We start from the raw sequence: 12,258 nt of genomic DNA, 5'->3' as shown, positions 1-12,258 counted from the left end.
GAGTGGCAAACAGCTGGTAGACTTGTGTAACAGGTGGGATTTTTATCTCTGTGTGTTTGCTTTCTCCAGCATGCATGGCTAGTGGAATGCAAACACTCTGGAGTTCAAAGTTTTAAAGGGACTCCAACAGCAAAGCAATGGGCTACCCATCGTCTGTCCTCCAGGTCACATGCAAGTTTCTGTGAAGGCACATGATTGTTTAGTGAAGCCAGTAGTCTAATAATGGCTGCTACTATGTCCTACCAAGATAAGGACCAAATCACTCTTCACAATGAATTTGTGATATAGAGCTGCAAAGTAAAGCTGGCTATAGATGCAGGAAAGAAAATCAAAAAGGTAGGGCCCCATTTTTCCCCTCCAATAACAAAAGTCAAATTAAAATCAGCTGAGATGGATGATGCTTGAAGAACCACCCACAGCTCAAATGTTTGCTCAATCAGCAGAAATCATCCAAAAATCTAAACAGGTGGGTCACATTTCAAAAGAATTTTCTTATGAAAATCGTAACCAAGATTTTTCTTTTGAATGTCACACCATTAGTGGGCTGCAGCAACAGACGATTTTCATGCAGCTATCAAATTTGAGTGATCAGGCATGTTGGAAAAACAAATTTCTAATGATGGGAGAATCATGCGAGAAAGATAAAATGAAAAAAAAAAAAAAAAAAAAATGCGCATGAGCAGAAGAAAAGAACAGTCTGGAAAGAAAAAGAAGATTCCTGGCCAAGAAAATTATTTATGTAGCAACAGGAGGTGAAATTGAAGGCTTGGTTGGTCGATTTTCAAAATCAATGGTGGCACCATCGGATCACAAAATGCACAAAATTTATGATTTTCGAAAGAAAATTAGTTGGGAATTTTATTTGACCTATGCATGGCCTGCATAAGGCTAGCCACAGACAGCGCAAACCAGGGTGGATAAAAAGCGATTAAAAAAATTTTTTTTTTGCTTTTTATCAAATTTAATTTTAATAAAATGCTTTTGGAGAAAAAAAAAAAAGAAAAAAAATCTTAAGATAGTTTTCTATTTAGGATACATTAATAATTTAGTTTATTCAGCATGAAATGAAGCTTCGTTATATAGCATGAGGCTGTATATTCTGCAAAAGTTTCATTTTTGGTAAACTCATTCAATTAATCCAAGCTGAGATAACATGCACTGCATTGATGCATTATTTTTTTAAAAAGGTACTTATATAGCGCCGTCAATTTCCGCAGCGCTTTACATATACATTGTATATTCATATCAGTCCCTACCCTCAAGGAGCTTACAATCTAAGGTCCCTAACTCACATTCATATACTAGGGACAATTTAGACAGGATCCAATTAACCTACCAGCATGTCTTTGGAGTGTGGGAGGAAAACAGAGTACCCGGTGGAAACACGCAGGTACAGGGAGAACATGCAAACTCCAGACCGGTAGTATAGTTGGGATTTGAACCAGCGACCCTTTTTACTGCTAGGTGAGATTCTACCCACTACACCACTGTGCTGCCCATTCACACAATTTCACAGTAACCCCAAGATAAAACAGAGTTCAGGAATATTCCTTTATCCCATTGTTTTGTAAATCTATGTACACTCCAAACTGTATAATTGAACTAGGTCTGATGTTGTTTTACTAACCTGACAGCTTTTAGATTCTAACTACTAAAGATCCATAATGGCAGTGCCTGTTAGCGGGCATCCACTCACCTGCTGCCGCATCACCAGCTGTCCCATTAAAGTGGATGGGACTATCGGTGAGTCAACAGCGGGTCAGAGGAGCAGCTGCAGGACAGAGATGACAGTTGCTCTTTAAAAATTATGATTTAAATCAAGTCTTTTTACTAGTGATTTAAATCAAATCTACCCTGGCGCAAACGTTGTCCGATTCCTGCTAAATGGGCTCAAACGCGAGCTGTGGGTGTTCCTGCCAGCATCACCCAACTCTGCTGATTTGAGATTGACTTTTGCTGATCTGGGCGGTACTTGCTGGACCACACCTAGTTTATATTTCTGCGGATTCAACAGGAAATGGGAAAAAATTTGAGCCATGTATGGTGAATTATCAGCTTATCAGCCAAACAGTGACTGCATCTTATCAGATATATATTCTCTTGTTGGGAATTCAAGCAGCCACGTCCACCTGTATACAATAGCCGACCATTACTGGGGATGAAGGAAATCGACCGATCTCCTCTCATTCAGTCTACACCAGGGGTCTCAAACTGGCGGCCCTCCAGCTGTTGCGAAACTACAAGTCCCATGAGGCATTGCGAGGCTGACCGTTAAAAGCATGACTCCCACAGGTAGAGACACAATGGGACTTGTAGATTCTCAACAGATTGAGACCCCTGGTCTACGCAGTCAGGCAGCCCTAACTGGCAGATGGCAAGCCCTAGTAAAGACTTCCCAAAGCTGAACAGGCATGAAGTGTTTATCCTTTAAAAGGAAGGTGGGGGCGGGGGGTCTTGTTTACACCCACAAGTTAATAAAAGTCTCTTCAGAATGTTTAGTGTTTCGCAATACCCTATAAGTCTTATGACGATCATTCAAAGATAACTGATATGTTAAAAAAAAAAAAATAAATAAATAAAAGGATTGTACATACAAAAACCAAGATAAAAGTTAAAAGTGGTTATAAAGTTAAATCATGTTTTACATTAATACACTCATTGCATTTAGGTTAAAAAAAAAAAGAAAAAAAAAAGTGCGATTTGTCTGCCCTACAAGTTACAATAAATATGCTTTGGGAAAGTGAAGGGAGTAGAGTTTGGTTAATAGAAAAGACCACATTAAATCAGCCTGTCAGTCTTTGGGAAAAACAATCCCCCACCCGAGCTCCCTTTGTGAGCTATTCTGAGCTCAGAGAATGTGAATAAAACCGCTCAGGACAAAAGCTTTACAAGACTTGGAGTGTCAGGAATTCTATAAGCAGCTAATTACTCTGAATGGGAAGAGACAAGACGCTAGACCGATGTCTGCCACCAATAAATCCAGACATTAGCTACTCAACTAGCTAAAATACAATACTGAGGTACCAAAAAAGACCAATACATTTCAAGTGGAAGGCAAGACTTCCACTGCCCCCCTCCTCCTACTTATCATGCATAAAAGAAATTGTTAAATTGTTTGCTTACCTTTAATTCTGTCTGGTCATGTGATCCGGGAGCTACAGCTACCCTGTGTTAGCGAGGGTGGGGCAGCCATTGCTGGAAGCCGGAGCTGCTGAACCACATGACCAGATTAAAAGAAGGTAAGCTCAGATTTTTTTTTTTATATATATATATATATATATATATATATATATATATATATATATATATTTATTTATTATGATACGTGGGAAACCGGCAGGAAGCTATCCATTGTTTAAAATGGTCATGTGATCTGCTGTGATTGGTCACAGCAGATCACATGACGCTGGCAGCGGGCCAGTACAGTGAAACCAGTAGTGAAGACTTGCCGGTTAGAGGTTTTTTTACTAAGACTTTAAAGGGCATCTAAACCAGTCCTCAAGTACCCCCGACAGGTCATGTTCCATTATTTTGCACAGGTGATTTGATCAGTTTTCACGGCCTTAGTAATTACCACAGCCGTTTCATCTGAGGGAAATCCTGAAAACATGACCTGTTGGGGGGTACTATGCGAAACACTCATCTAAACCAATTATCAACAATGTTATATTGTAGCCTACTAGTTCTTAGATGTGGTGGCTGTGTTAGACTTATTTTCACATGGCCATGCCTTCTGTCCTAGGTTGAGAAGATTCACTCGTCCACGCTATCTATGGAAGATCAACATTTTCATCCTAGGACATGACGTGTTTTTAGACTACTAAACAGCTCAGTCGTCTCCATAGGTTTTGCTTCGTGAATGCTGATGGCCACTTGTATTCAAAAGTATACATACTAAAAGAGGCAATAAAGCTTACCTTTCTGGTGGCATGTGTCTAGAAACTCCCCAGCTTTGCTGCTCTCCATCCACTACAAATATTTCACATTTCTGGTATGGTTGCCACCTAATCCCTTTAAACCCGAACACATATTAATTACACAGGTTCTGTGGGCGATTAAGGTGGTAATTAAACTCACTTGGTGCCTTGTCTGCATTTAATCAGCCTCAGAACCTGTGTAATTCAAAGATGTTCGGGTTTAAAGGGATGAGGTGGCAACTCTAACTTCTGGGTGTGTGGAATGCCTGCTCCCCTGCACAACCATGAAATGCAAAGGGGGGCAGAGTGAGGGGTAGAACAGGTATTGGCCCATCTGGCTGGGAAGCAGATGTGTTCCAAGACATGGACCGCCAGAAAGGCAAGTATAGTTCTCTAGCATAAACAAGAATGCTCAGCCAACTTCAGTTCATGGCTAGACTTTCTCTAATATGATTTATATAGGGCACCGATCTCTCCCCCAGCCCCCCCCCCCCCCCCCCCCCCCCAAGCGCAGCTATATCTGTCACACAAATGCAAAAAATATACCCATTGATTCTGACAAACAGAATACCTCCCTCCAAACTGACTGGCAGATCACTAGGTAAAAAAAAATAAGAAATTAAAGTATTAAACCCAGGACCCTGCATTCACTATATCTTAGGGCTGGGCGATTTTCACAAAAAAAAAAAAAAAAAAAAAAAAAAAAAAAAAAAAAACCAACACACACCTCGATTCGTTTCGAATCAAGTTTTGTTTTTTTTTTTTTGGACACCGCGCTGGTCCTGAGGAGCTGCGGGCAGGAGTTTTTAGGTGAGGCAGCGGCTTCGGCCTAGTCTGCGGCGTCCAGCCTCGCCCAAAAACTCCTGCCCGCAGCTCCTCAGGACCGGCGCAGTGAAAAAAAAAAAAAAAAAAAAAACGATTTGCTTAAATTTTGAATCGATTTGACCTCTCAACTCGATTCAAGATTTAAATTGATTTTTTTCCCCAGCCCTACTATATCTAGTCTCCCACAGTACACAGAACATGGAAATGCAATTATTTTAGAAAAAAATATAAACTGCTAAATACCTTTTCTCATCAGCAGTATATTGCAGTCTTATGACTTCTATCAGTGTCTGGTTAAAGATTATAAGAGGAGTTTTCATTCTCCCCTAATGGTCCCATTAGGCTGCAGGACCCCTGACCCTCTGTTTGGACAGTGCTGATCACAAGCACTCTCCCATGAAAGAAGAAAAAAAAAACACTTACAATACACACCAAACTGAGCATGTGCAGAGTGCCCTCAAAAGCTCTGTTCTATCACAAGATGAATTGGGGACAGTGGAAATAGGGGAGAATCAGAGAAGACCGGATCAAACAGCCTTTTTACACAACGCAGAGGATTAACCCCTTAGGGTCCACAGTATGTATAACAAGCATGATTTTGCTTTAAAAAATATTATATATATATATAAAAACCAGACCGTTTTTACTGTTGTGGGTTTAGTAACACTTCAATGCAGCCACTACACTGAAGGTCTGGCAAGCAGTAACATTTTTTTTTTTTTTTTATTTGGTTTAGATACACGTTTTAGTAGTCAGCTCCAATGTTGCTTAAAGCAGAACTTCGGCCTAAAGGGGAAGTTCCACTTTATGTCTTCCTCTCCCACCCCACCTGACATATTAAGATTTATTTTGGGGTGTGGGTATCTAGTTTTGATAGGTACCTGCTCCCACTTGGATCACTTAGCCCCCCCCCTTTGACTGCAGCCTTCTGGGACACATCACAGGAGGTTGTGGGACAAAAGTCCAGAGTGGCTCACGCATGCACAGTGGGAAACTGGCAGTGAAGCCACAAGGAGTAACCACCAGCTTCCCACAGTAAACACGTCGGTACCAGGGACCCAAAGACCGACGAAGAACAAGCACCGGATGAGCACAGCGCTGGATGCCTGGACCCATGAGTGTTCTTTTATTAAAAAGTCAGCAGCTACAGTTTTTTCTCTAAGGTGAAGAACCTCTTTAAAAAGAGGAGCTCCAGCCCCCCCCCCACCCCCACCCCAAAATGCAAAGTTAGCAGCTACACATACTGCAGCTGCTGACCTAATATTAGGTCACTTACCTGTCCAGGCATCCAGTAGTGTCCTCACCCCAGCCAATTGTTCATCGGGTGCTGGTGCCGCCATCTTGACAAAGGGTAAACTGCAGTGAAGCTTTGCAGCTTCACAGCTGGTTTCCAAGTATGCTGCGCTTTGTGAATAGGCGCAGTCTTCTGGGACTTGTGAAGTGTCCCAGAAGGGTGTGGAGGAAGGGGCATAAAATGAGCCAGGAGTGGGTAAAATATGAAAGATAATGTTATGCTGAGTAAATAGATACCAATCATGTCATGCTTTAAAATTGAGCACGCCCATGCAACCGCAACAAATGTCGTAATTTTTAATATCCATAGCTGACGCTTTAAAAGCCTTTACAGGTTACTGCTCTAGATTTAGGGCTCTTTCACACGGGGCGGATCAGTCGCCCCGTGAACACCCGCTTGCTCAGCGGGGATCGCTCCGCCGATCCCTGCTGAGCAGGCAGATGACAGTGTGCAGCGACGGACCTGTCAGAGCGCCGCTCTCCCCTATGGTGGATTGGATGATGACGGACCGTAGAGTCAGTCGTCACCCGATCCGATCACGGATGGAAAAGTAGGGTTTTCCTCCGTTACACTTTTTCGGATCGGGTCGGATGTCAGCGGACGTTCATCCGCTATTCCATAGGGATACATGTATGTCCGTTTTTCATCCGAAAATGGAAGGATGAAAAACGGACATACAGATCGTCCGTGTGAAAGAGCCCTTACACAGATCTGGTGCTAGAATTACTGCCCAAGATCTGATGTTCGTGGCGATACCTCACATGTGGGGTACGATCGCTGTTTGCGTGCATGCGGAACCTACGCACGCGCTCACCTTTGTAGGCGAGCACGAAGGGATGGGGGTGCTTTAAAAAAAATTTTTTTTTTTTTTTTTTCCTTTTTTACACTTTAACTTTTTTTTTCATCACTTTTATTTCTGTCACAAGAAATGTAAACATCCCCTGTGACAGCAATAGGCAGTCACTACCAGGTACTTTATGGAGAGATCTGGGGTCAATAAGACCCCAGATCTCTCCTCTTCCCTTAAAAGCATTCAAAACATCAAGATAGGTGTCATTAAATGCTTTACATTTTAAAAAACGGCACTGTCCCCAGAAGTGATGTATACTCAAATGAACAGCTCTGTTTAATGTGCCAGAGAAGACAGCGAACAGGCAGGTAGGGGCAATTTATTACAAAACAAACAGTGCATGTCTCCTGTGCAATAAAAGCCTGCCTACTCGCTGTTTGTTACAGCAGAGCTTCAGTTCTGCTTTAATGGCACTTCCCACAGTCAAGATGGTAGTGCTGGGGATCTGAAGACCAGTGAAGACAGCAGTGGACTCCTAGGCTTTAGGAACGGACTCCTAAACAGGACCCAGCAGACAAGTTTTCACACGCAACAAAATGCACGTTAAACGCATATAGGGTAGCCCATTCAAATGAATGGACTGCCTTATGCATGTAGCGCAAAAAAAAAAAAAAAAAAGAAGAAGTTTGAAAATATGCACATCGAGATGTGAATGCAGCTACAGGGAAAGACCTGTAGATTATGGGAATCATGGAGGCTGCTGCCATTGGTGAATGCTCCTAAAAATGTCAATAGCCTGCTTGGTTACTGATCCAAGGGATTTAATAAAAAGGAACTACAGTCATTGTTCAAAAAATTAAAAGCCAACAGCTGTAAATATTGTAGCTGCTGACCTTTAGCCCACGGTCACATCGGGGCGATTTGGCATGTCAAATCAGCGGCTATTAAATTTGCAGTGCCACACCAGATTCCCAAAAGCAGTTCCAGCACTACATTTGGTGACTACAGGGGCGATTTCAATAGATATCTATGCAGGAAAACGCACAGATTTCTCTGAAATCACTCCCAAAGTCGGACTGACATACGGGTTTGAAATTGTGTGAGTTCAGCTGCACTTGCACGATTTCTAACCCGCACTCAGTGTGAACCTGGGCTTAATAAGCAGACACTTACAGCCCAGGAGTCCACCACTATTTTCAGATTACCAGTGCCATCACCTTGACTGTGGGAAGCCAGCTGGGACTTCTTGGCTTTTCACTGAAGGCTCCCACTGTGCATATGAGAGACGCCTTATGCTTTTGGTCCTGCAGCCTCCTGGGACATGTGACTTGTCACCTAGATGAGAAATGTGAAAGTGGCAGCAGGCACTGGTCAGAAAAAGATACCCGCTTCTAAAAACTAAAAAAAAATTACTTTTCCAATAATAGTAGAGGGGGGGGGGGGGGGTGAGGAGGCGGAAGAGCAAAACTTTCACTTTCAGCTTGGGTTCATCACACTAGTGCAATGCGGGAACCAGCGCCAGTTCCCACATCGCTCCTCTCCCGCAGGCAGTCCTACCGCGAACCGCTGCGGGTGTCAGTAACAAAAATTAATGACACCCCCAGTTTAGTTTACAGATCGCAGTGCGAACTCGCACAGGAATCAGATCGCATAGGTGAGAACACCCATGCGATCCAATTCTAGTACAGGGAAAAACAAGTCCCTGCATATCTTCTGTCCAAATCTAATGCGAGTTCAGCCATACAAGTGTATGACTGAATTCAGTGTAAGTGTATGGCTGAACTCAATGTAAGCGATTGGCTGAACTCACATCTCACAGATATCGCATGTGATCGGCACCTGCAGTGCGGGTCCGAAATCACATGCAATCTCTGAGATCGTAGCAGCGTGAACCCAGGCTCAAGTGAAGTTCCACTTTATGTCACTTCACCAAAACGATTTCAGACAATGCCCAAAGTAAAGCCAGAGATCATTTAAGACAGCCAAGCAACTAGTATTTCCAGAAACAATGGTAACTTAAATACGAAGGGTCTTCAAAGTGTTTCCGCACTTTTTAATACTTAACCATTTCCATACCAGGCCTATTCTGACACTTCTCTCCTACATGTAAAAATCATAATTTGTTTGCTAGAAAATTACTCAGAACCCCCAAACATTAGATATATTTTTTAGCAGACACCCTAGGGATTAAAACGGCGGATTTGCGCTACAATTTTTCAAAAGCTTTTTTTTTTTTTTTCGAAAAAAAAAACTGTTTCATGAATTAAAAAAAACCAAAACAGTAAAGTTAGCCCAATTTTTTTTTATACAGTGGAACCTCGGATTGTGAGTAACGCGGTTAAACAAGCGTTTCGCAATACGAGCAATTATTTTTTTTTAAATCCTGACTTGGTTTGCGAGTGTTTTCTCGCAAAACGAGCAGGTTTCAAGCCTCTGCAGTATCGCATTTGGCCAGAGGTGCCGGTGACACTCGGAAGCAGTCAGTTGCCGAGTGCATCCGAGCGGTCTCCGAGTATTTCCGAGTCTCTCCAGCAACCCCCCCCCCACCTCTGGCCACACGCTGTATTGCATGCAATAGAAGTCAATGCGGAACAAATTATCTTTGTTTCCATTGACTTCGATGGGGAAACTCGCTTTGATACGCGAGTGCTTTGGATTACAAGCATTCTTCTGGAACGAATTATGCTCGTAATCCAAGGTTCCATTGTATAAATGCGAAAGATGATATTACTCTGAGTAAATAGATACCCAACATGTCACGCTTTAAAATTGCGCACATTGTGGAATGGCACCAAACTTTGGTACCTAAAAATTTAGAAAGACCTTTTAATTTTTTTTTTTTTTTTTTTTTTACAGGTTACCAGTTTAGAGTTACAGAGGAGGTCTAGTGCTACAATTCTTGCTCTAACGCACGCAGCGATACCTCACGTGTGATTTGAACAGTGTTTACATATGTGGGCGGGACTTACGTGTGCGTTCACTTGTGTGCGAGCATGCAGGACTAGGGCACTTTACTTTTTTTCAATTGTAATTTTTACTTACTTAAATTTTTTTTTTTTTATCATGTTTATTTCTATTACAAGGAATGTAAACATCCCTTGTAATAGGAATAGTGCATGACAGGACCTCTTTATGGAGAGGACATTTCTCCTCCAGGCTGGAAAGATTGAGATATAAAAAAAAAAAAAAAAAAAAAAAAAAGGGGGAGACAGATCTTTGTTTACAGCCGAGACCTGGGCTGTGTTTACTTCCACGGCCCGGACATGACATAATGTCGCGCCTGGGCCTCCGACGGTCAGAGATGACTGGGGACCATGCGGTCACCGGAAAGCTCTACGATCATCGTCCAGCGCTGGCGGATTCCTTCTCCGGGACGCCGACGGCACGGGCGAGCTTACACACCGCCGCCGACCCCTCCCCTTTCCTGCACGCACCGCCGCCGACCCCTCCCCCTTCCTGCACGCACCGCCGCCGACCCCTCCCCCTTCCTGCACGCACCGCCGCCGACCCCTCCCCCTTCCTGCACGCACCGCCGCCGACCCCTCCCCCTTCCTGCACGCACCGCCGCCGACCCCTCCCTGCACGCACCGCCCCCTCCCCCTTCCTGCACGCACCGCCCCCTCCCTGCACGCACCGCCGCCGACCCCTCCCCCTTCCTGCACGCACCGCCGCCGACCCCTTCCTGCACGCACCGCCGCCGACCCCTCCCCCTTCCTGCACGCACCGCCGCCGACCCCTCCCCCTTCCTGCACGCACCGCCGCCGACCCCTCCCCCTTCCTGCACGCACCGCCGCCGACCCCTCCCCCTTCCTGCACGCACCGCCGCCGACCCCTCCCCTTTCCTGCACGCACCGCCGCCGACCCCTCCCCTTTCCTGCACGCACACAGACTTATGGCCGTACATATGAGCTGAAAACGAATCGGACAAAAATTACCGCTTGACGCGATCGTATGATAACCGAATCGTTAGTACAGAGATTTCGAGAGCCGATCACAACAATTCATCCAATATTATTCCATCGGACAAGTACAAGACAAGCTGTTGTCCGAAAATACAAATACATTACAACGCATGACATCACTTCCGATTTTTTTTTCCTGTCATATGAGAATTTTTCGTGACTTTAGTAACCCATTCAATTTCTACTTGTGACTAGTGAGGCCCCATACACACTATTAGATTTTCTGCAGATTTTTGTCTTTAGATTTATCAAAACCATGTAATATTATTATGAGGTCAAACCTTAAGAGTTTCAATCTATATGCAATCAGGCAGGCCTTTGCACACTACATGGTTTTGGTAAATCTGAAGACTAAAAATCTGTAGAAAATCTAATAGTGTGTAAGGGGCTTAAGTGAGAAAAGTCTGACGATCTGTCGTCCGATTATCGGATGGTGTGTGCGGGTCATCGCTGATCCCTCTCCTCCCTACACACGCGCCCTGATTCTCCCCCCACACACACACACACAATATAAACACACCGATTCCCCCCTCAGACCACACATCGTTCCTTGTAGTAGACAGAGACACACCAATGTAAACATCACCCCTCTACATACACGCCGGATCCGGTGTGCCCCCTTTTCCGGTCCAGTGCGGCCTGTACTCCCTCTACCCTCCCTCTACCCTCCCCCCAACCTCGGGCCTAAATCCCCTGCTCGTCCGTACTCACCGCCGGGATCGGTGACCGCTCCAGACGCGGGCTCGGGCCTCATAGACGGAGACTGGAGGCTGTAGGCCCCAACTTACTGCAACATGGCGAGGACAGGCGGCCCGACAACCACCACCAACACTACTACAGCCGCTCTTCCTTCTCCCCCCTCCTCCTTCTGGAGCGCAGTGCAGCGTGGGAGAGCGAGTGTGGGCGGGGCCGGCCTTAACCTGACCCCTCCTCTTTCCCTTTAGTACGACGCCGTGAAACAACACAGCCACATCCGGGTCTGGCACTTCCTCTGCCCCGCCCACTATTACCCTGACCGACCCGCCCACCATTCTTTCCCCTCCACTTTTAGTCTTTCCCGTTGCCAGTACCTAACACTACTATTCTATATCTTCATGTCTGATCCATGGGATCCACTCTCACCAGCACCGACCACACACAATCATGATGATTATTACTCCAGTCAGTGTATCTCTGCATTACTCTCACCAGCCATCACCTGTCATTATTATTACTTTTAAAAATGAACGCTTTTGACGCAATCGTACGATAATCGGATCGTTAATACAGAGCTTTCGAGAGCCAATCACAACACTTCATCCAATATTATTCGATCAAACAAGCACAAAAATTTTTCTTTTGGTCAGTACAGTTGTCGTCCGAAAATACAATACAAATACATTACGACACATGACATCGCTTCCCATTCTTTTTTCTGTCATACGAGAATTTTCGTGACTTTAGTAACCCATTCAATCACTACTTGTGACT

The 12,258-nt window shown here is 44.5% G+C and overlaps 1 protein-coding gene across 1 annotated transcript in view; it reads right to left on the bottom strand.

Annotated features, from left to right (window-relative positions):
- Positions 1-11,683, bottom strand: part of PUM2 (pumilio RNA binding family member 2) — a gene marked incomplete at its 3' end in the record, with an annotated part of 29,541 nt that extends 17,858 nt beyond the window's left edge. The window contains 1 exon segment of the mRNA XM_073629044.1: positions 11,500-11,683.
- Positions 11,684-12,258: the final 575 nt, after the last annotated feature.

The sequence above is a fragment of the Aquarana catesbeiana genome, linkage group LG04 (genome assembly GCF_042186555.1).
Source record: "Aquarana catesbeiana isolate 2022-GZ linkage group LG04, ASM4218655v1, whole genome shotgun sequence".
Lineage (NCBI taxonomy): Eukaryota > Metazoa > Chordata > Amphibia > Anura > Ranidae > Aquarana > Aquarana catesbeiana.
This window is presented reverse-complemented; position numbering and strand designations above follow the sequence as displayed.